The sequence below is a fragment of the Tenrec ecaudatus genome, chromosome 8, assembly GCF_050624435.1.
Source record: "Tenrec ecaudatus isolate mTenEca1 chromosome 8, mTenEca1.hap1, whole genome shotgun sequence".
NCBI classification, from domain to species: Eukaryota; Metazoa; Chordata; class Mammalia; order Afrosoricida; family Tenrecidae; genus Tenrec; species Tenrec ecaudatus.
The window spans coordinates 89,437,408-89,457,067 of NC_134537.1; the positions used below are offsets into that span (position 1 = coordinate 89,437,408).

General features: G+C 48.9%; 1 protein-coding gene and 1 pseudogene across 1 annotated transcript in view; one reads left to right on the forward strand and one right to left on the reverse strand.

Annotated features, from left to right (window-relative positions):
* PEBP4 (phosphatidylethanolamine binding protein 4) overlaps positions 1-19,660 on the forward strand; it is a 305,182-nt gene that overhangs the window by 177,960 nt on the left and 107,562 nt on the right. The window lies entirely within an intron of this gene.
* Positions 11,917-12,540, reverse strand: LOC142454597 (U6 snRNA-associated Sm-like protein LSm4 pseudogene; annotated as a pseudogene).

A 19,660-nucleotide genomic window follows, 5' to 3' on the forward strand; every position in this document is an offset into this window, starting at 1 on the left:
CCTGAGGCAGAATCATAAACCATTGCAAACTCGAAGGGGCAGCATTTACCCAAGGACAGAGTTGGGAAAGCAGGGGGAACAGACCCAGGAAACACCAGGAGGGAGCAGGATAACGGGTGGTACAAGGAGGGGATTGAAATGAATGAGTTGAAACAAAAGGCGTCTGAATTGTTGAATGTCAAACTGGTCACCAACTCTGTAACCGTGCTTCACAAGAAAAAGTTCAAATGGAAGAAGATGAAGAAGCAGCCATCTGTAAGGAACGGGGCAAGAGGGGAACTTGTTTCTCTCTTGGCTGCTGCCTCCAGCTCTCAGAGGCTATTGAGCTGTTAACTGCCATTGTCTCAGTCCAAACCCATGCCAGCCCCATGCACACAATGCCCACTCCTGTTAAATCGCTGTGACACAGAGTGTTTCCATTGGCTGATTTTTTTCAGAAGTAGATGATCCGGCCTTCTTCCTAGTCCATCTTAGTCTGGAAGCTCTGCTTCAATCTGTCCCGTGTCATGGCAACACTTAAGCTTGCAAAGGAGGATGGTGGTGACTCTTCACGCGATGCATTGGTTGAGAATCAAGCCCAACTCTTCTGCAAGGAAGGTGGAGAACGGAGAACTCTATCAGTGAACCACCACTGACCCCCCGCCCCCTCCCCCTGAGGTGCTAGGATTTGATAGCACTCATGCTGGGACATAAGTAAGGAGGCATAGGCAATAGGCACAGGCTGCAGAGAACCTTGGACACCAGGCAGAGCTCCCTGAGAAGTTGCTCTGTTTACCAAAGACTGGATGATTTTTAGGGAAGAACTTGGCACTTGGATTCAGAAGACAATCCCATGCTAGGCTTAGCTCGGCCCCCTGCTAAGCTGGATGATGGTGCTTGAGTCACTACCGCTCTCTGTCTCTAATCTCTTGTCTCTTAAAGGAGACAGGTGGGCTTGGGACACAAGGACCAACTCCGATGGCCTATGTCTCCATGACTGATCTCCTAATCAGCAGTCCTCAACCTTGCGCTTCTGCCCAAATGCAGGTCACATGCACAGCACGCCCCCTCCCCCGGGGCCTCAGAATACATAGGAAACAAGCTCTGGGTTGCGGGCAATTCCCTGTGCACTTGCTCTCGCAGCCAACAAAGCGTCTCTGAATGCGAGTGAGAGTGGCATTATTAGAGAGAGCGTTGAAGCCACTCTCATTTATTTTAAAAGGTAAATCATTCTTCGGAGCGTTATTATTAGCACTGCCTGCCTGCCTGCCTCTGAGCCTGCTTCGTTAGGGATTTGCAGCGGGCTGTTGTGACTTGGTTACAGGTTGCTGTTGAGAGGCTCCGTGGCAGACAGTACAGGACCAGAGCTGGCTTCTGCAGCAGGGGCGTGGCCTGGGCAGCCCTGGGTTTTAGGACCCAGTCAGCGGGCAGCCTCCCTGGAGGAGGACAAGCCCAGTGTCAGGGAGTGTTGAGGAGGCAGCAGCAGGAATCAGGAGACAGAGCAAGAGTGGGAGGAGAAGCAGGGCTAGGGAGGAAGGCCTGGGGCTTCCCAGAGATGCTGCTGCAGCCACCAACCAGAAAGACCCCAGTGGAGGCGATGTGGAAGCTGAGGGGCCCAGTTGATGGTCCAGGAGTCAGGAGGAAGCTCCATCCTCCCCTCCAGGAGCTATGCTGCTTCCCAGGAGAGATGAGTGAGGAAGTAAACCCAGCCCCAGCCCTGGGCCCTGGACCTGAACTCTGCTTGGGCGTGGGGAGGGCTAGCGGCGAAGGACTAAACAGGGTGGAAGGGAAGATACCCAGAGTTCCTGGGGCTGCTGGCCTGTCATGCACTTGGCTAAGAATTAGCTTCATCTTTTCAAAGAGAGTGGAAGTCACTGTTTTCTTGTCTCAATTGATAAACAGATTCTGGGTGGCAGGAGTCACCATAGAAACAGGTGCTATCTTAAGCAAATGAGCCTTATTAACCTTAAGAGTGGTGGAGTTTTCACAAGACTGCACATATAGGCTAGGAGAGAGCCGGGTTGGGAGGGGGACGGCCACGTGGTTAGGGAACCATGTTGCCGTGGCTCTTAGTGGGGATGGATGTGGATGCGTGCGCACGCACGAGTGTGTGTGTGTGTGTGTGTGTGTGTGTGCACGCACGCGTGTGTCTGCGTGCAGTTGTGGGGACGGTGTGTCTCGCGTGTCTACATGAGCTTTTGCAAAACGATCACCGGGGGCCGGGGGAGAGCTCTTATTCTGTCTTTGCCCTAAGAAATACCTGTTTTCCTCAAAGAAATCTCAATTTCTTGGGAAATGGACCTCATGGTGGGAGAAGCCGGGGGCCCTGGCTCGACCTATAACTACCTATAACTCTTTCTCCCTGTTAATCCAGTCCCTTCGTCCTCCTAATCTCCTGAACATCTGCGCAGCCAATGAGCTTGGGTCTCCTGGTAGGGTGGGGTCCAGCCCCTTCTTCCTCCAGGAGGCCATGGGATATAGGGATGGAAGCTTGGAGGCTGATGTCAGATGTACCTGGGTACATACGGCTGTTCTGTGTCCCTGAACTGGTGACTTGCCTCCCCGAGCCCCAATCCACTAAAAAGCAAAAAAGACTGCATGCCTCACAGGCTGCCTGCAGTAAGGTGGAACATGTATGCAAATGAGGTATTAGATGCCCACAGGTCCAGCTTACGGAGAGGGGACAGGACACCTGGCGGACTCTCCCCTCAGACATAACTGTGACCTCACCAAAGTCATTCCAAGGCCGTGAGATTAATCTCACTAATCAACCCACTCCCTCTGCTGTGGGCTCTGGGAGAGATTGGAGGAAGGATAGTACAAAGAGCCTGTCCACACGGAAGTTACCTTCATGAGTGGGTCAGGGAAGGACTAAAGCCTAACCAAACTCCCTGCCAGTCTTGCCAATGTCTACTCACAGCAGCCCTGTAGGACAGCGCAGAACTGCCCCTGTGAGCTTCCAAGACTGGAACTCTTCATAGGCGTAGACAGCATCATCTTTTCTCCTGAGGATCGGTTGGTGGTTTCAAACTTCTGACCTTGCAATTAGCAGCCCAATGCCTCACCATGATACCACCAGGAAGGGGCTTTAGGCTAGGGATCCACACCAGGAAGGATAGAATTGAATAGATTCAGAGCCAAACCAGCTTGAGCAGCTCAGGGCAAAGGGCGAGGATGGGGCAGGGGGCAGAGGGACCTAGGAGGGCTGAGTAGGGTGTTAGGGTGAAGGCAGGAGCGAGGAGAGCAGAGAGAAGAGAGCCCTCCCAGGAGGGGTGTCCATCACTTGGGGTCCTGGATGAGTACAAACAATCAAGCTCTCACCTGCTAGCCCAAAGGTTGAGGGTTCAAAATAGGTTAAAGTCTAAATTCTGAGCACTCTCATCTGCAGAAGGGTATGCAGGGTAGTGACAGCCATGTACAGAGTCCCCATGTACAAGTCTCCATGTACGAGTCCCCATGTCAACTAAGCCTCCCTTGAATGCTTTTGATCATTAACCAAGGGTGTGGATAATCTTGTCCTCGGACAGACAGAATGCATTGGAGAATTGATAACCTCCACTCCTCTCTGGCCAGCCCAGGGAAGGGCAGTCTCTCTCTTAGGGGCTTGCCTAGGTATGTCCTTAATGGAGGTCAGTTTGTGGGGGATGGTACAGGAGGTCACATAATCATGAGTCATGTCATCAGTTTGGCCCCCACTGCCTTGGCTAGAAGGCCCCGGACCAATCCTGTAAGCCCTTCTAGCTAACCATGTACATCTTCCCATCATGTCCCGCTTCTGTAGACTCACCTGTAACTGTGATGTATGGATCTGCCACCAACCCTGCTCTTGTGACAGTTCCCTTTGCCACCCAGTCCCTTTGGAAAGCTTGGTATCTCAACGAACCCTTGGACGCCATTTGGTGGCCTTGCTCATCCGGATGATGTCTGTGTCTGTGTCTTGTCTTTGAGCCTCTTTTAAGACTCAATACATGTTCTCTTTAAATTCTATTCCAGATGGGTCTCTGTTCTATCTTAAAACAGAGCCCACGGTCAGGAGCTAGGCCTGGCCATCTGTTTCTGAAAGGTGTCCTTGTTGGAACTCCTGGAGCAGAAGTCACTCTGTGCACCAAGGTCCCCGCGCCACTTCAATTCCACTAGGTGGCCACTAACAACCACGTTCATCTTTTGAGGCAAAGTCAGCACCTGGGCTATGAAAGTTCAAGGAAAGCGAGAAAGATAGGGAGGGAGGGAGGGATGAATGAATCACTGCCTTCTACTGGCCCTGGGAGTTGTGCATCTTGGCAGTGAGAAGCATGTCTGCTGCCCTCTGCCTTGGGCAGGACATTGGCCCGGGGTCACCATACCGTTCACCCATCCAGGAGGTCCTGTCCCCAGAGGCCCTGCTGTGTGCACCTTGTGTGTAGCCTAGAGTGTGGCTCGCCCCAGAGGACAGTGCAGAGTCAGCCTGCTCACCAACTGGGCCTTTTCTTCTGCCACCAAGGACAAAAGGCCTGACACCAGAGCAGCCCTGGCAGTGCGGTTGAGAGCCTGATTCCTTCACCATCAATTACTAGGCCTTCAGAGATGGGGAGACCCTCGGAGCCACTGGGCCCTCCCCCTCCATTTTACAGATGAACACCCCGAGGTGCTGAGAGGGACGCTCTCACCAGCTCACCCGCCTGGTGTGCAACAACGGTTAGGTGTGGCCCACCCTTTAGGCCGCTGCCCTCGCCTTCTGCTGCTGGAGGAGAGATACCGGCCATGTCCGTGCCTGCAGGACCTGGTGCGGTCACCAGTGACTGCTAAGCCCCAGATTCACCGAGGCACAGAAGGTGTCCTGAAGGTCAGGCTGTGAGAGGAAGAATTGGAAAGTTTACACTGGGCTGACCCCGGCTCCCTTTCAAAGTCAAATGTTGCCTTTTTTTAAGAGCCTCACCTATCCCCTGTCAACAGCTGTAATTTTACAGGTTCCAGAAAACGTGTTCCCTTTCCACCCGGCCCCGGCGCCCAGATTCTCTTCCCCACTGCCTCCAGGAGTACTTACAACTCCTTAGGGGGCCCTGGGTAACGCAAATGGTGAATGCACTCTGCTTAGAGGTTGTCGGTTCAAGCCTACCCGGAGTTACCATGAAAGAAAGGGGCCCGGGAATCTATTTCTCAAAAACTGGCCACTGAAAACTCTGTGGAGAACAGTTCTACCCTGACACACATGGGCCATCTTGAGTTGAAATTAACTCTGGTGAGATAAATACACCCACCTATATGTAGATGTACATACATAGATACCCATGCATTTTAACTCCATGCTGTCATCATGAGTGAGGGGCAACTAGGCGGCAGTCTGGGCATCTGTCTGACATCTCCCTTCTTCCCCGCCTTCACTCTAAGGGATGGTCTCTTTGTCACCCTTCAGGATTTCAGCCTGGCTTGGGAGGGAGCAGGTGCAGATACAGAACTATAAAACAAGTCGGAGACCAGTCAGTATCAAATGGGAGCCCAGGATGCGGTGCTGCGAGTCAGAGGAGGAGGGGCTGCCTCTGGCTGTGGAGGCTGGAAAAGCTTCCCAGAGAAGGTGGCATTCCAGGCTCAGAAAGGATGGGTAGGATGTGGCAGTGGTTAAAGCGTTTGATGGCTAACCAAGGTTGGAGGTTCTTGTCCACCGAGAAGATCCCAGAAGATAGTCTGGTCATCTACATCCACAGGAGGTCACCTTGAATCAGCATCACATGGGATCAGCCCGATGGCACCTGGCTGGTTTGAACACCTTTACATTCCACAGCAGGGCCAAGGCCCATGCCACGGTCTTCGGGGAAGGCTGGAAGGGCCATTCACAGAGGGAGAGGGCATGAATGGACTTATGGCCCCAAAGTCCAAGTAGCCATAAATAGTACTAATATGATGCCTGGTCCCCTCGAGAGAAGACGACAGGAGGCTACCAGGCAATGAAGGAGAGTGAGAGACTTTGGGATGAGTGAGCCTTGGTGGCTCAGAGGGCTCTTACAGCAAGATCAGCTGTTTGAAACCACCAGCTGCTCCTCAGAAGAAAGACGAGGCTATCCACTCCCATAAAGAGTTACAGTCTTCAAAACCCACAGGGGCAGTTCCCCACTGGCCTGTAGGGTCACTGTGAGCCAGGATTGACTGGACGGCAGTGAGTGGAATCGAAGGAAAGGAGGCAGGATCTGAACCCGCTCCACAGCTCATGCCATTTGGGAATTCCAGCTGTCCCAAAATACAACTGCCACTCCCTTTCCCAGAACCTCCTCCTCTCTGAATGTGACTCTTCCTGAAATCTCTGCTCAAAACCCATCCCGTTTGGATGCTTCCTTTGGGCCCCCAAGACCCCTCCCCTCCCATGCCTCCCACGTAGGCTTGGTCTGCACACACAATTGAGCTCTGGATTACACACGGGCTTCCTTCCAAGTTATCCCACGGCCCTTGCCCTAGTTCTCCAGCCCCTGGGAAGGCTCTGCGTGCCAGCCCGCCGCCCTGGTGCCCCTCCAGGCCTGCACCCAGAGTACAGCCGTCTTTCTTGCCCCCTACCCTCCCCAACTGCCACCCCGCCCAGGGTGCTCTCTGACCACCTCCCTTTTCCTGCTTTCATCTCCTGACCTGGCTGTCCCAACACAGCATATCGTCCTGCCCACGGACGGCAGCCAGACTCTCCCATAGTCCCTCTGGGGTGGCGAGGACCCCACGCCTCCCACCGCCTGCTCCAGCAAACACCCCCCTTCCACTGACAGCCACTACTGCTGGCCGCTGACTACCGAGTCCAACCTCCAAAGGTATTCTCTCGCCTTCCCCCTAGCCCCCCAAACTCTCCCCTTTTCTAACCCCCAAAACAAAGCCCCCCGAGGCTCCAAACTGCTTGAAGCCCACAGCTGCGCCCCAAGCGTGACAATTGAACGAGCTCACTGGGTCTTGGAGTCCTCCCAGGTGAAATGAAGAGGTGGTTTCCACTCTAACCACCTGGGATGCTGACATTCTCTCAGTAGCTGGCCCTTGGTCGGTGGCAAGTATTTCTTCATAGTTATAGAACGTTGTTGAGGAGTATCATCAATGACACATGTAGAAGTTGTTGAATTGGAGAATGTTCTGTTGTATATATTTTTCCCACAGTCGAAAAATAATCATCGTTACACCAATAACGAGTACAAGGAAGAAGAAAATGTTCTGAAATTGATTGTGGTGATGATTGTCCAACTCTTCTTGATCTGACTGGATTATGTAATTATATGCTATGTGAGTGAAGTGCCAATCGAACTGTTTTTAAAAAGAATATTGTCAATATAATGGCAAGAGACATTCCATTTAATTCATCTATGATATGCTAACCATCCCATCTGAGTTCAGCTCTCTGCTGGGCATTGTGAGGGGCTCTGGAAGAAGGATGGGATTAAATATCTGCCTTCAGGGAACTCAAAATTCAGTGGGAAAATGAATCACACACACACAGAATCTGAGAATTGCCAAGGGGACTGGATGACTCAATACACTGAAGAGAACCTGGTATTCATGCCACTTTGAGTCATTGCTTTTAATCCCTACTAAAGAGTCCTGGTAGTGCTGCCAGGTAAGTGTTGTACGGCTAACCACAAGGTTTCCAGTTCAAATCCATCAGTCAATCTGAGGGGAAAATATGAGGCTATCTGTTCCCATAAAGATTCACAACCTTAGAAACCCTACATAGGGCCACTATGAGTAAGAATATGGCAGTGGGGGTAGGTTGGGTGGATTTGGGAACACTAGGCTGAGTACCTGAAAATGTAACCATGAAGAGCCATCTATAGATATTGTCACCACATCGGAACCCTGGTGGTGTAAGGGGTTATGAGTTGGACTGCTAACCCCAAGGTCAGCAGTTCAACTACCCCTGCGGCTCTGAGAAAGGAAGATGGGGTTTTCTGCTCCTGTAAAGAGGCACTTCTACTCAGGCCCCTGTCTCAGTTGACTCAATAGCGGTGGGTTTGGTTTGTTGTTGTTTTCCATATTGGAGTACTTTCTGCTTGCGCATTTTGGGCATGGAGACCACATATTTAGGATTGTTTCCAATACTATTTCAATTTTAAATATAAGATTCCCACCGTAACAATAAGAAATGCTCAGAAGTTTCTGTCCTCCAGCATAGAAACAATACCACACAAACGATCTTTGATACTTAGAAGCATACACACACACACACACACAGATGTATCAATCTAAGTGCTGATTTTTGGTGTGGAAAGTGTGGTAAATCCATTTTTGTTTTCTACTAATAGAAGGTAAAATATCAAGAAATAAAGTACCCAATATATGTAGAATTATTCATTAAGCAAATTTAATGGAGAATATGAAAGGTTTGCCTATATGAGAGATACTCCCTAAGTTGCTAGGTTGATACTCCCCAAATTAATTCTCTCATATGATCCTGGTGATGCAAAGAAAATTTTTAATTGGAACTTGACAAAATGTTTTTTATGGAAGCTCAAGGTGATCCAAAAGTGGACTGGAAGAAAACACACACACACAATATTCAAGAAAATGAATATGTAAGTGGATTAATAAGGAAAGCTAGATGATACAAAACTACAATAATTAAAACATGGTTCTGCTGAGAGAATGCACAGACGGGTCATTGAAACAATCAGAGAGTCTGAAGCAGACTTAAATGCTGAGTCTTTGATAAAGGACTCCTTTCAGAACAGAGGAGAAAAGCTGGATCCGTCTAGAAATGGCCGGGGTAAATTCCGTAGTTGGAGCTCTTTTTCTTACCATAATCCAATAAACTCTGGGGGGATTGAATATGTAAATGTTAACAATTAAACCGTAAAAGAACCCAAAGAAAGCAAATGTTAATAATTCTCTGCTCTCAAGATCAAGAAAAGACTTTTTAATATTTACATGCACAGTCAGAAGTCAAATGATTGGTTTGACCGCTTTCAAACTTTTGCAAATCAATAACCCCCAAAAGACGACAACACATTTAAAAAAGGAAACTGGTGTGGACTGTGATAAGAATTGTAGGAGCCCCTAATAAAATGTAAAAAAATAAAAAAGGAAACTGTGATAGATAGGTTGAAGGGTGTTTGTCCTTAATATGATAAGCACTTACAGATACCAATAAAACAATCACTTCACACTCCTCATAGAGTTGTCACAGGGAAAAATGACCACCCAGCAGTGTGTAAAATGCTTACGACAGTGTCTGTCGTACAGTGATTGTGATTGCTCCATGTCTTCAAGTCAATTCCAACTCACAATAATCTCATATGACAGATCGGAACTGTCCCATGAGGTATTTTAGGCTGTCACTGCCATGGGCATACGTCCCGGGTCTTTTCTTCCGTGGAGCCTCTGGGTGAATTCAAACCTCCAACCTTCCTTTCAGTTAGCAATTGAGAGCTCAGGCGTTGCACCAGAAGGGTGCCTTGACATGTATGCTAGGAATGCCATAAGTGTTGGCTGATAGTCATTTACCGGTCTAGAGGTAGAAAACCAGGCAGATGATGGGAATAGAAAAAAATGTTTAAAGGGAGACCCAGTATAAACCTAGGAAAACTGGAACTCTAACCACACTGTATGTTTCTTTGAGGAGTAAGGTGCACCCGACCTAAGCCGTGAGACTTATTCTCCACTGCCTCGTGTACATGTGAAAGTTGGACACGACAAGGAACATCGTAGAAGAATGTGGTGCTGGAGAAGACTGTTACAAGTACCATGGACTGCTCAGAGGACAAGCAAATCCGAATGAGAAGAAATAAGGGCAGAGGGGTCCTAGAGGCAAGGATGGCAAGACTGACTTACCTTTCACATGTTGTCAAGAGAGACCAGCCCCTGGAGAAGGACATCAGGCTTGGTAAAGTGGAGGGGGAGTGAACAAGAGGAAGATCCTCAAGGAGATGGATTGACACAGTGGCTGCAACAATGGGCTCAGGCACGGGAACAGTTGTGAGGCTGGTGTGGAACATTCCATTGTGCACGCGGTCGCTGTGGGTCAGAGCTGACTCAATGGCACCTAACAACAACAACTACACCTGTGGTAGTCACCTAATCTGCTGTCAATTTAAGGCATAAGAGTGTAGGGGTGGAGTGTAGGCTGTCAATCTGGAGATAGCCAATGAGACTTCTGTGTGAGCATGGCCTTCTCCTGAGAATTCTGGGAAATCTGGGACTTCCTCTTTGGAGGCGGAAGACACAGCTCTCTCTGCTACTCCCTGAGAGACATTGAAGAAGACAAGCCACATGGACGCAACCAGACCTTGGAAGCCGGAGATGCCAGAGAGAGACCCCTGCCAGCACTCAGATGCTTACAACGCCACTGGACCCAAAGACTTTCTGCCCACTGGCTTTTGATCGTCCTGCATTTGACTTCATTGCATGTGTTACGTGAATCTGAAAAGGACTTTATAGATTGGTACTGGACATATAGATTGTTATTGGACACTTAGGTTAATATCAGACTTATGGCCTTGGAATGGACTGGGTTGGGGTGTTTTCTCAATGTTCAATTCCTCTTGAATATAAACCTCTCCCTTATAGACATACGTGTGTCCATGGATTTGTTTGTCTAGTCTACCCGGACTGACACAACACTGGTAGTTGGAAATTTGAATGAAACAAGAAATCCTCCCTCCCCACCGTCCCACAGCAGTCACCAGCATTAAATGGACGATGCTTCATTCATTTCCTTTAGAAATAGAGATCATGTACTACCTAGGATCCTTGCTGTCAGGTGCCATTGAGTGGTCTCCGACCCAGTGAGCCCATACACAACAGAATCCGACCTCACCCAGTCCTACGCCATGGGCACCATTGTACGTTTGCATTGCAGTGCTGGGGAGGACCATCAGAAGTACCATGGACTGTCATGGGAGGAGTGTGGCCATATGTCAATCCATCTTGTCAAGGGTCTTCCTCTCTTTTCTCTGTCCCTCCACTTTACCAAGTAGGCGGTCTTTCTCCAGGGACTGGTCTCTCCTGATAGCATCTGCCAAGTAGGTGAGACAGAGTCTCACTCTCTTTGCTTCTGAGGCACACTCTGGCCGAGCTTATTCAAAGGCAGATGCATTCATTCCTTTGTCAGCCCAAAGGACTTTTGGTATTCTTCACCAGCACCAAAATTCAAATGCATCATCAAGTCTTCTTTGGTCTTCCTTATTCAATGTCCAACTTTCAGGTGCATATGAAGTGACTGAATACCATGACGTGGTCAGGTGCGCCTTAGTTCTCAAAGTTAACATCTTTGCTTTTCAACACTCCCCTGCCCCCATGAAATCCATGAGGCAGTTCTACCCTGTCCTCTAGAGTCTCTACGAGTTGGAATCAACTCAGTGGTAGTGGATTTGGTTTTGATTCAGTTAGTGATTGGTGGCGGAGCAGTTGGTTACACATTGAGTTGCAAACCACAAGGTCGTCAGTTTGAATCCAGCAGCTATCCTGCAGAGAGAAAGATGAGGCTCTCTGCTACATCATAATGATCTAAAGTTGTAGAAATCAGCCGGGTAGCTCGGCTCTGCCCTACAGTGTTACTGTGAGCCGGATTTGATGAGCATGGGGCTGGGTTTGGTCTGGGCAGTACAGTGGGCTCAGGGGTAGCAGCGCATCAGGTACAGGGAAAGGTCCTCAGGAGGAGACAGGGATCCTGAGCCTCAGGTGCCGCCCACCCAAAATGGACATTTGGACAGGAGCCCCAGGACCCAGGGAGTGAGAGACCAGCGCCTCCGCCTTTATTCTGAGAACACGGCGTGGCAGCTCTGACTCTGCTCCAGGGCCCACACCGGCCTCTTCGGGTTTGGAGAAGGCCCTCTGGGACCACGTCTAAGGGACTCAATGTTATCAACATTGGTGCGCCCAGAGGAAAAGAACACTCCCGCCTATCGCTGTGCAGGGATCCACCTTGGTGCCCACGAAGCCCCTGTGGGCCGCTCCACACGTGGGACCACGCCATACGCAGGAACTTCAGGAGGGGGTCCTCCACAGCTACATCCCAAAATCAAAGACAGTGAGATGGGTGCAACTCGCATTGCTGCTTGGAGAATGAGAAAAGGCTTTTCCATGGAGAACCTGGAAGGAAATGCTGGCGGGGCCTCTCCAGCCACCCGCCACCCCTGCTTTCTGGTCAGGTGTGCGCGTGGGCAGAGATGTCACCTCAGGGTGGGCTGCGGCCCCCGTGAGTCTCAGGATGTGGCAGATGCAGTTCACTGGCTTGCCTGCCTGTCGGCCTGGCTTCTCCTGTTGGCCCCTGCCTGTGCCCGGAATCCTGCCAAGGCCACAGCCACGAAATGCACCACGGCCAACACCATCCAGGCCGCAGCCTTTCCGCTGCTTCTGCTGTTGTCGGCCAGCCTGGCCCTTGGCCACCACCTCGTCCTTGACCATATCGACGATCTCGTCGGGGATACACAGGTACTTGACGGTGCTGCCACAGCTAGAGCACTCTGGCATTTGCCAGAGCTTGTCTCCATCCTGGGACATGCAGATGCCCTCCCGCAGGCGGATGTTCATCCAGTTGTCACAGTGCACTAGACAGCCGTTGTATGTCTCGCCATTTATCAGCAGGCTGGGGTGATTCTGGGCTGTGTTCAGCAGTGACAAGGGGAGCATATTGCCAGTGAGGACTGGACTCGCCTGTCACTTCCGCCACCGCCGCCGCAGCTCATGTTGTTAGCCTAAAGAGGTCGTCTGCAGCAGATTTACCCAACCACCTTTGCCTTTAACTATATACAGATTTTATCCAACGTCTCCTGCTAGAAATCTATATTAAGGAAATCAGAATGGCTGTGGGCAACAGTTCTTCACAGCATTGCCTGTAATCATGGAAAGCTAAAAACAACTTCCTTGTCCAACAACAGCAGCCCGGCAAACAAATGATGGTATATGGGATATTATGTAGTCATTAAAATAATGGAAGATGAATGTGTAAAAGCATCAGAAATATATCTGGCATGTGACAAGAAAATGGAATTAAAACACATCATGTAGAATACAGCCTGTTCCTGTTGCATGGTGTAGAACACTGGATAGGGTAAACACTAAGATGTTCTTAGCAGTTATTTCAGGATAGTTGGATGAGTGATTTTTATTTTCTTCTTCATGCTTAGCTACTTTTCAAAAACAAATTGTTAACCATCCCTTTTATTGGGAGCCCTTAAAGATATCATTCTATTCCGTAGTTCCATCACCTTAAGCAGTGTTGTACAATTGCTACCACAACCAGTTTCAAAACATTTTCTTTCTTCTTGAACTCCTTGAAACCGGCTCCCTTTGTCCTCTCCCACCCCCACCCTACCCCCATATCTTACATATCTAATGTATCCATTCACATACAATTCTGTTGTTCGAACCCATTGAGTGGGTTTATACAGTCATCAATGCTCTCATCTCCCTGTTCCCCCCTCCCCTCCCCTTCCTGTACCCTCAGGGAACCATTACTCCTATTACTGTTTCTGAAGGGTTATTTATTTTGGCTTTATGATATTGAATGATCTTAAATATACAAATGAAACTATGCAAATCTAGCATGATTAATGAGGTAAAACGAATAAAAACCATACTAGCAAGGGGAGGCAATATTAAAGAGCTAGAGGAAATAGATAAATAAACAAATAAATAAATAAAAATAAAGAGCTAGAGGATAGTTTTGAGCTCATCAGTGCTGCACTGCACCCTGGGCTTGTCATCCCTTCCATGTGGCCCTTCTGAGAGGGCCTGTCCAATTATCTCACAGGTGGGTTTTGGGTCTCCACTGCATCACCGCCCCTTCCCACCAATTTGGTTACTTGGTGTTTAACTTCTGAAACATATTCCCCTCAACACTTAATAATCACACAGACTGGTGTGCTTCTTCCATGGGAGCTTTGTGGCTTCCCTGCCAGATGTTTGCTTGTTTAACTCCAAGCCTTTAGGACCCAGATGCTGTGTTCTTTCATAGCTGGGCGCTTCTAGGTCATTACAACCTTGGGGAGTATAAAGAGAACCAGGTGAGGTCCTTGCTCATTTGGGGAGCCCTCACCTCCTCTGAGTAACTCTGAGAGCATCCCCCCACCCTCTCACCCCCCACTCTCCACTCCCACAGTACTCTTCTCACCCCTCTGTCATATAGCTGACACGCTGCTCGTCATACAGGTCCATGCCCCTACTGGGCATGAGATCCTGGCAGGCAACGCCAGGGTTCTTTGTCTCTGTGTCTCCAGGCATGATGCTAGGCACTGAGTCCAAGTTCCTGCATGCTCACCGAGAGACGTACACTTGCTTTCAAGGATCACTGAAAGAACATATTCTAGAGGGGGGTGTGGGGCTATCCATGTTGTTGTTAGGTGCCATCGAGTCAGCTCCAACCCTTAGAGACCTATGCACAAGGGATCAAAGCACTCCCTGGTCCTGTGCCATCCTCAAAGTCATTCCCCTGATGGAGTCCATTGTTGTAACCACTGTGCCAATCCATCTCCTTGGGGCCTTCTTGTCCTTCCCTACCCTCTACTTTACCAAACATGATGTCCTTCTCCAGGGACTGGTCTCTCCAGACAATATGTCCAAAGTATGTAAGATGCAGTCTTGCCATCCTTGCCTCTAAGACAGCAGTTCTCAACCTGTGGGTCATGACCCCTTGGGGGTTCAACGACCCTTTCACAGGGGTTGCCTGATTCATAACAGTAGCAAAATGACAGTGATGAAGCAGCAACTAAAATAATTGTATGGTTGGGGGTCACCACCACATGAGGCACTGTCTGAAAGGGTCGTGGCATTAGGAAGGTTAAGGACAACAGTCTTAGGGTACTCTAGTCTTCCTTCTTCCAAAACAGATCAGTTTGTCATTCTGGATATTCTTCTCCAGCACCACAGTTCAAATGCATCCATTCTCCTTCCATCTTCTGTACGCAATGTCCGATTTTCACACGTATATGTGATGACTGAAAACACCATGGCCTGAGGCAGGCTCACCTTCGTCCTCAAAGCAACATCCTTGCTTTTCAGTACTCGGAAGAGGTCTTGTGCGCAGATTTACACAATGCAGTGTGCCCTTTCGTCTCCTAGCTGCTGCTTCCACAATTGTTGACTGTGGATCCAAGCAAGACAAAATCCTTGACAACTTCAACCTGCTCTCCATTTATCATGATGTCACCTGTTGGTCCGTTGGGAGGATTTTGTTCTTCTTGACATTGAGTTGTAGTACATACTGAGGGCTGCGATCCTTGATCTTCTACCTATGAACACAAGATAGTACATGTCAAGGGTCAGCTGGTGAATCACATAAACAGAACAAAACACTACCCGGTTCTGTGAAATTCCCACAATTGTTTTGTTTGAGTCCCCCGCCATGTCAGTCCATCTCATTGAGGGTCTTCTTCTGTTATTACTGACCCTCTACTTTCCCAAGCATACTGTCCTGCTCCAGAGACTAGTCCCTCCTGATAGCATGTCCACTGTGCTTGATACCAAGTCTCACCGCTCTCGGTGCTAGCCATTCGGGCTGTCCTTCTTTCAAGACAGATTTGTTCGTTTTTCTGGCAGTGTGTGCTATATTCAGTACTCTTGACCAACACTAAAATTCCAGTGTGTCCATTCTTTTTTCTGTCTTCCTTATTTACTGTCCAGCATTTCCAAGAAAAAATGAAATCCTTGCCAACTTCAACCTTTTCTCCATTTAAAGTCATGTTACCAATGGGTCCAGTTGTGAAGATGTTTGTTTTCTCTAGGTTGACATAGAATCCAGCTGGAAGGCTGAAGTCTTTGATCTTCCTCACTAAGTGCTTCAAATCCTCCTCACTTTCAGCAAGTGAGAGTCTATCACAGGTTGTGAGGAGTCTTCCCTCAATCTTGATGCCACACTGTTCTTCCTAGAATCTAGTTTCTCAAATCATTTGCTCAGTATAGACCTAGTAAGTTTGGGCGTGTACTACCCTGACACACACACATATTAATTTAAAACCACACAAGCACCCCCTTGTTCTGTTCAGAACACATGAGCACAGTCGAGTGTTCTGAGACTCCCATTCCTTACAATGCTATCTGGAATTTGTTGTGGCCCTAACAGTCAAGTGCATCTTTCTGGTGTCTGCTGCTGGTAAACAGCTTTTTGGCATTCTCTGATTTCAGTTAAGATCCATCTGAAATCATCAATGTTATCTCCCCAGTCCACATCCTCTTCTGAATCCAGCTTGGATTTCTGTCAATTTCCTGTCAAAGTGCTGCTGCAATCTTGTGTGTGTGTGTGTGTGTGTGTGTGTGTGCCCAGAATGGACATGAACATGGATCTCTTCAAGTCAGCTGTCCAGATAGCTGTTCAGCGTTGCACCAGTTGATGGAGACATTTCAATCGCGCCATCCTTTCCATTACTGGACTTCTTCCTTCCGGACCATCCGTTCTTGATCACAGGCTTAGTCATTTCCTGACATGGTGGAACAGCAGCCAGTTCTCTCTGGTCAGGTAACTCTGTTCCTTCCATCTTCTTTGGACTCTTTCTGCATTGCTCAATATGTTTGCCAGTGGATTCCTGTAACAGCTGCCCCTGAGACTTGAAGTTTTCAGGTGTTTCCATTTGAGAAATGCCGGGTGGGTTCTTCCCTTTTGGTTCTCTGACTCCATTTCATTATATCTTCTCCAGCTGCAGGGGCAAGCCTTCTGTTCAGCCCATCGGCTTCATCATTTCTTCCTGTCCTTTTTGCCACTCTACATTCCAAAGCAAGTGTCAGGGCCTCTTCTGACATCCTTTTGGCCTTTCAGTCCTGTTGTTTCAATGGCCCTTTGCTGTCATCAGGTGTGATGTCCTTGATGGTGCCCCACAGCTCATCTGGTCCTCACTCATGAGTGTTTAAAGCATGAAGCCTGTTCTTGGGATGGTCTTTAACTTCAGAGGAGATAGACTGAAGTTTGTGCTTCAGCCCACCGTGTTCGTTACCTTCCACTCAAACCCACCTGAGATGTGGATGTTCTCTTTCCTTAGCCGGGTTCTGGCTGAGGATTGAGCTTTTCCATGATCTCTACCCTCCGATGGAGTCGATCTGGATTCCATTGTGGTTCATCAAAAAAGAACCCTGGGGGCGAACTGGCTAAAAATTGGGCTGCTAACCAAAAGGTCAGTGGTTCTGACCCACCAGCCACTCCAAGGCAGAATCCTGTGGCAGTCTGTCCCCACTGAGCTGTAGCACCTTGGAAATACTTCAGAAAGTCCTACTCTGATCACAGGGTTGCCGTGAAACAGAACCGCCTCAGCATCGGCAGTATTAAGAAAGCACTGATGTATTTCTATAGTCAACTGGTGTACCCATACTTGATACTATCAATGTAGATTTCCTCACATTTGTTGGAAGCCTTCTGTTAAGTATTCATTGGACTGAAATGTTAGCTCCCTACAGCAAGGGCGTTGTCTGATGTGTTCATTGTGCTAATTCCAGGGCCTGGAGCTGTGTTTAATGGCTGGTGAGTGCTTATTAAATGTTTATTAAATAAATTAAATATGATAACATAAATTTTGGCTTACAGGAGCCTGTACTGTGTTAAGCATACATGTGAGGAATAAATATGCACTTGTGGCTGCCTGGTGAATATGCATTATGTGTTTGTACGTAAGATATGCAGAGAACCCTAAAAGTAATGTGCACACTCTCACAGTTTGGGAAAGTCTCAAAAGGAGAGCCCACGGCTTTCTCAGGAACCAAGTGCATCCTTTAAGAATAGGATTCCAATAACAGACCGTTTGGATGGTGTCGCAAATAAATTTGCCTTTCTAAAAGCTCCCAAATTACCATTTGAGATAGGTTTTAGCTTGAGTAGATGATGGCATTGAATAGATATGAATTTGCTTAATTTGTGCAGTGGGGGGGGGGGGAGAGGCAACAACAACAACCAAACCCCACCACCTATTTGTAGCATTTGAGGGCGAGGGGCGAGGAGAGGAAATTACAGGTGAGGGAGCAGAGACCAGATGGGACTGCTGAGGGTTACCTGTCCCTGACCACCTGACTGCCTGGGGCCTCCTTCTCTGCACCACACCCAAAGCAGCCCCTTCTCCCCGCCCCCAGAAAGCCGTGGAATTATTCAGCGGTCTCACCATATGAGGTGAGGGTGTGCACAGTGTGGATAATGGTGACTAAGAACCCCCCAAGTTGGCTGTCTATCCTTCTGGACCTCTGGCCAACCAATGGCGCAGTCTGCCCCTCCCCCACGAGGAAAGTTTCTGCTGTCATCTTGTTCCAGCATCTTAAGCCCTGGTTGGTGAGGTGGGGTGGGGGGGGTCATTTGTGTATCCCAGTCACTCACAGATCCCACCACCTCCTGTTAAAGACTGTATTTAAGGGTAATATAAACACTTTGATCTTTAAAGTACCCTGGAGGCATAATATCTATACATAGTTCTTGAATTTTTATTCTAGAAACAATTAGCCAAAAAGCTCTTTTTATATGATATTTGCAACTACACTGACAGTAACAGCAATTAAACCCCGTCTGTTTGCTGAGCAGGGAGCCAATTCTCCATTTCTCTAGAGCCTGTTAAATGTACAAATCCGGAACTGGAAGTTGCAGCCTTCCAAAGGCAGTCAGTCACAAGACCCTTCAAGGTCAGGCCCCACGTGGCCTTCGTCCCCTTCAACCCCCCATGAGCTCACCTTTACAACAACCTCGGCAACCCTAAGAGATGCCTGGTGCTTCTTACCATGGCTGAGCCTCAGGCCATGCATGTTACCATGCTGGTGCCTGTGGTGTCTCCCTCTCACTCCACCCCACCCCCCGCAGTTACCGCACCCCTATTTCAAATCCCACTTGATGTGTGGAAGCTCCGTTATGCAGCTTGGCCAAACAGGGTCTCTTCAACCTCTGGTTTCCTCCAGCTACACCTCTCATAAGATGCTCCCGTGCTGCCTGTGGGACACCCAGTTCTCTGGGGAGTCGCCTATGGATGAAAAGAGAGACAGAGAGAAATCATCACCCGTCTATAGAATGACTGAAGGCTAAGGGAAGGAGAGCTTCCAGGTATATGGAAACTGTAGCTCCTGGGCTGAGGTGTGGGGGCCCAACTTGAGACGCAATTGTAATGCTCACCCTAAACATCAAAGTCCCTCCTTTTGAAGGGCTAGCTTTACATTGATGTCTGCTTTCCTGGTGGGTGCAGCAGGGGAGGGGGATAGACATAGGGGATGCTTCTAAGTTCGTCACTGTTTTTTCTTTTTCTTTCATTCCTTCAACAGATTTGGGGGGGGGCAGGTAACACTGCACCACTCTATCCTAGGAAAGCAAAAGTCCCTCCCCTCTTGGGGGCTGACTTTCTAGTGGGGGGCTGGGGGGAGACAAGGGACAGTAAGCGCAGTGAACAAGTACTGTTTAGATGTGGTGTATGGAAGCAAGGCGGGTCTAACTCAGGGCAACCAGACTTGTGTCAGAGCAGCACTGGGCTCCACAGAGAAGCTCCACTCCACAGAGGGCGGCTTTTCAGGCGTTGATCACCTGGATCACCTGGTCTTTCTTCTGAGGCACTTCCTGATAGGCTTAGAGCACCAGCCTTTCAGCTCACAGCCAGGCAGAGTAACCATCCACACCACCCTGGAACTGTTAGATTCCTCTGGTGGGGAATGCCTCGGTGCTTGGCTTTGCATGAGAAAGTATTCACACCGAAGCCTGATCCAAGTGTTGTTTTGTCTTTTTAATAAAAGATAGGAGAAGCTTCGGGTTTTACAGTCACTGGACACAAGACACGTGGCAGGGAGGGAGTGGGGATAGGGGAGGGGA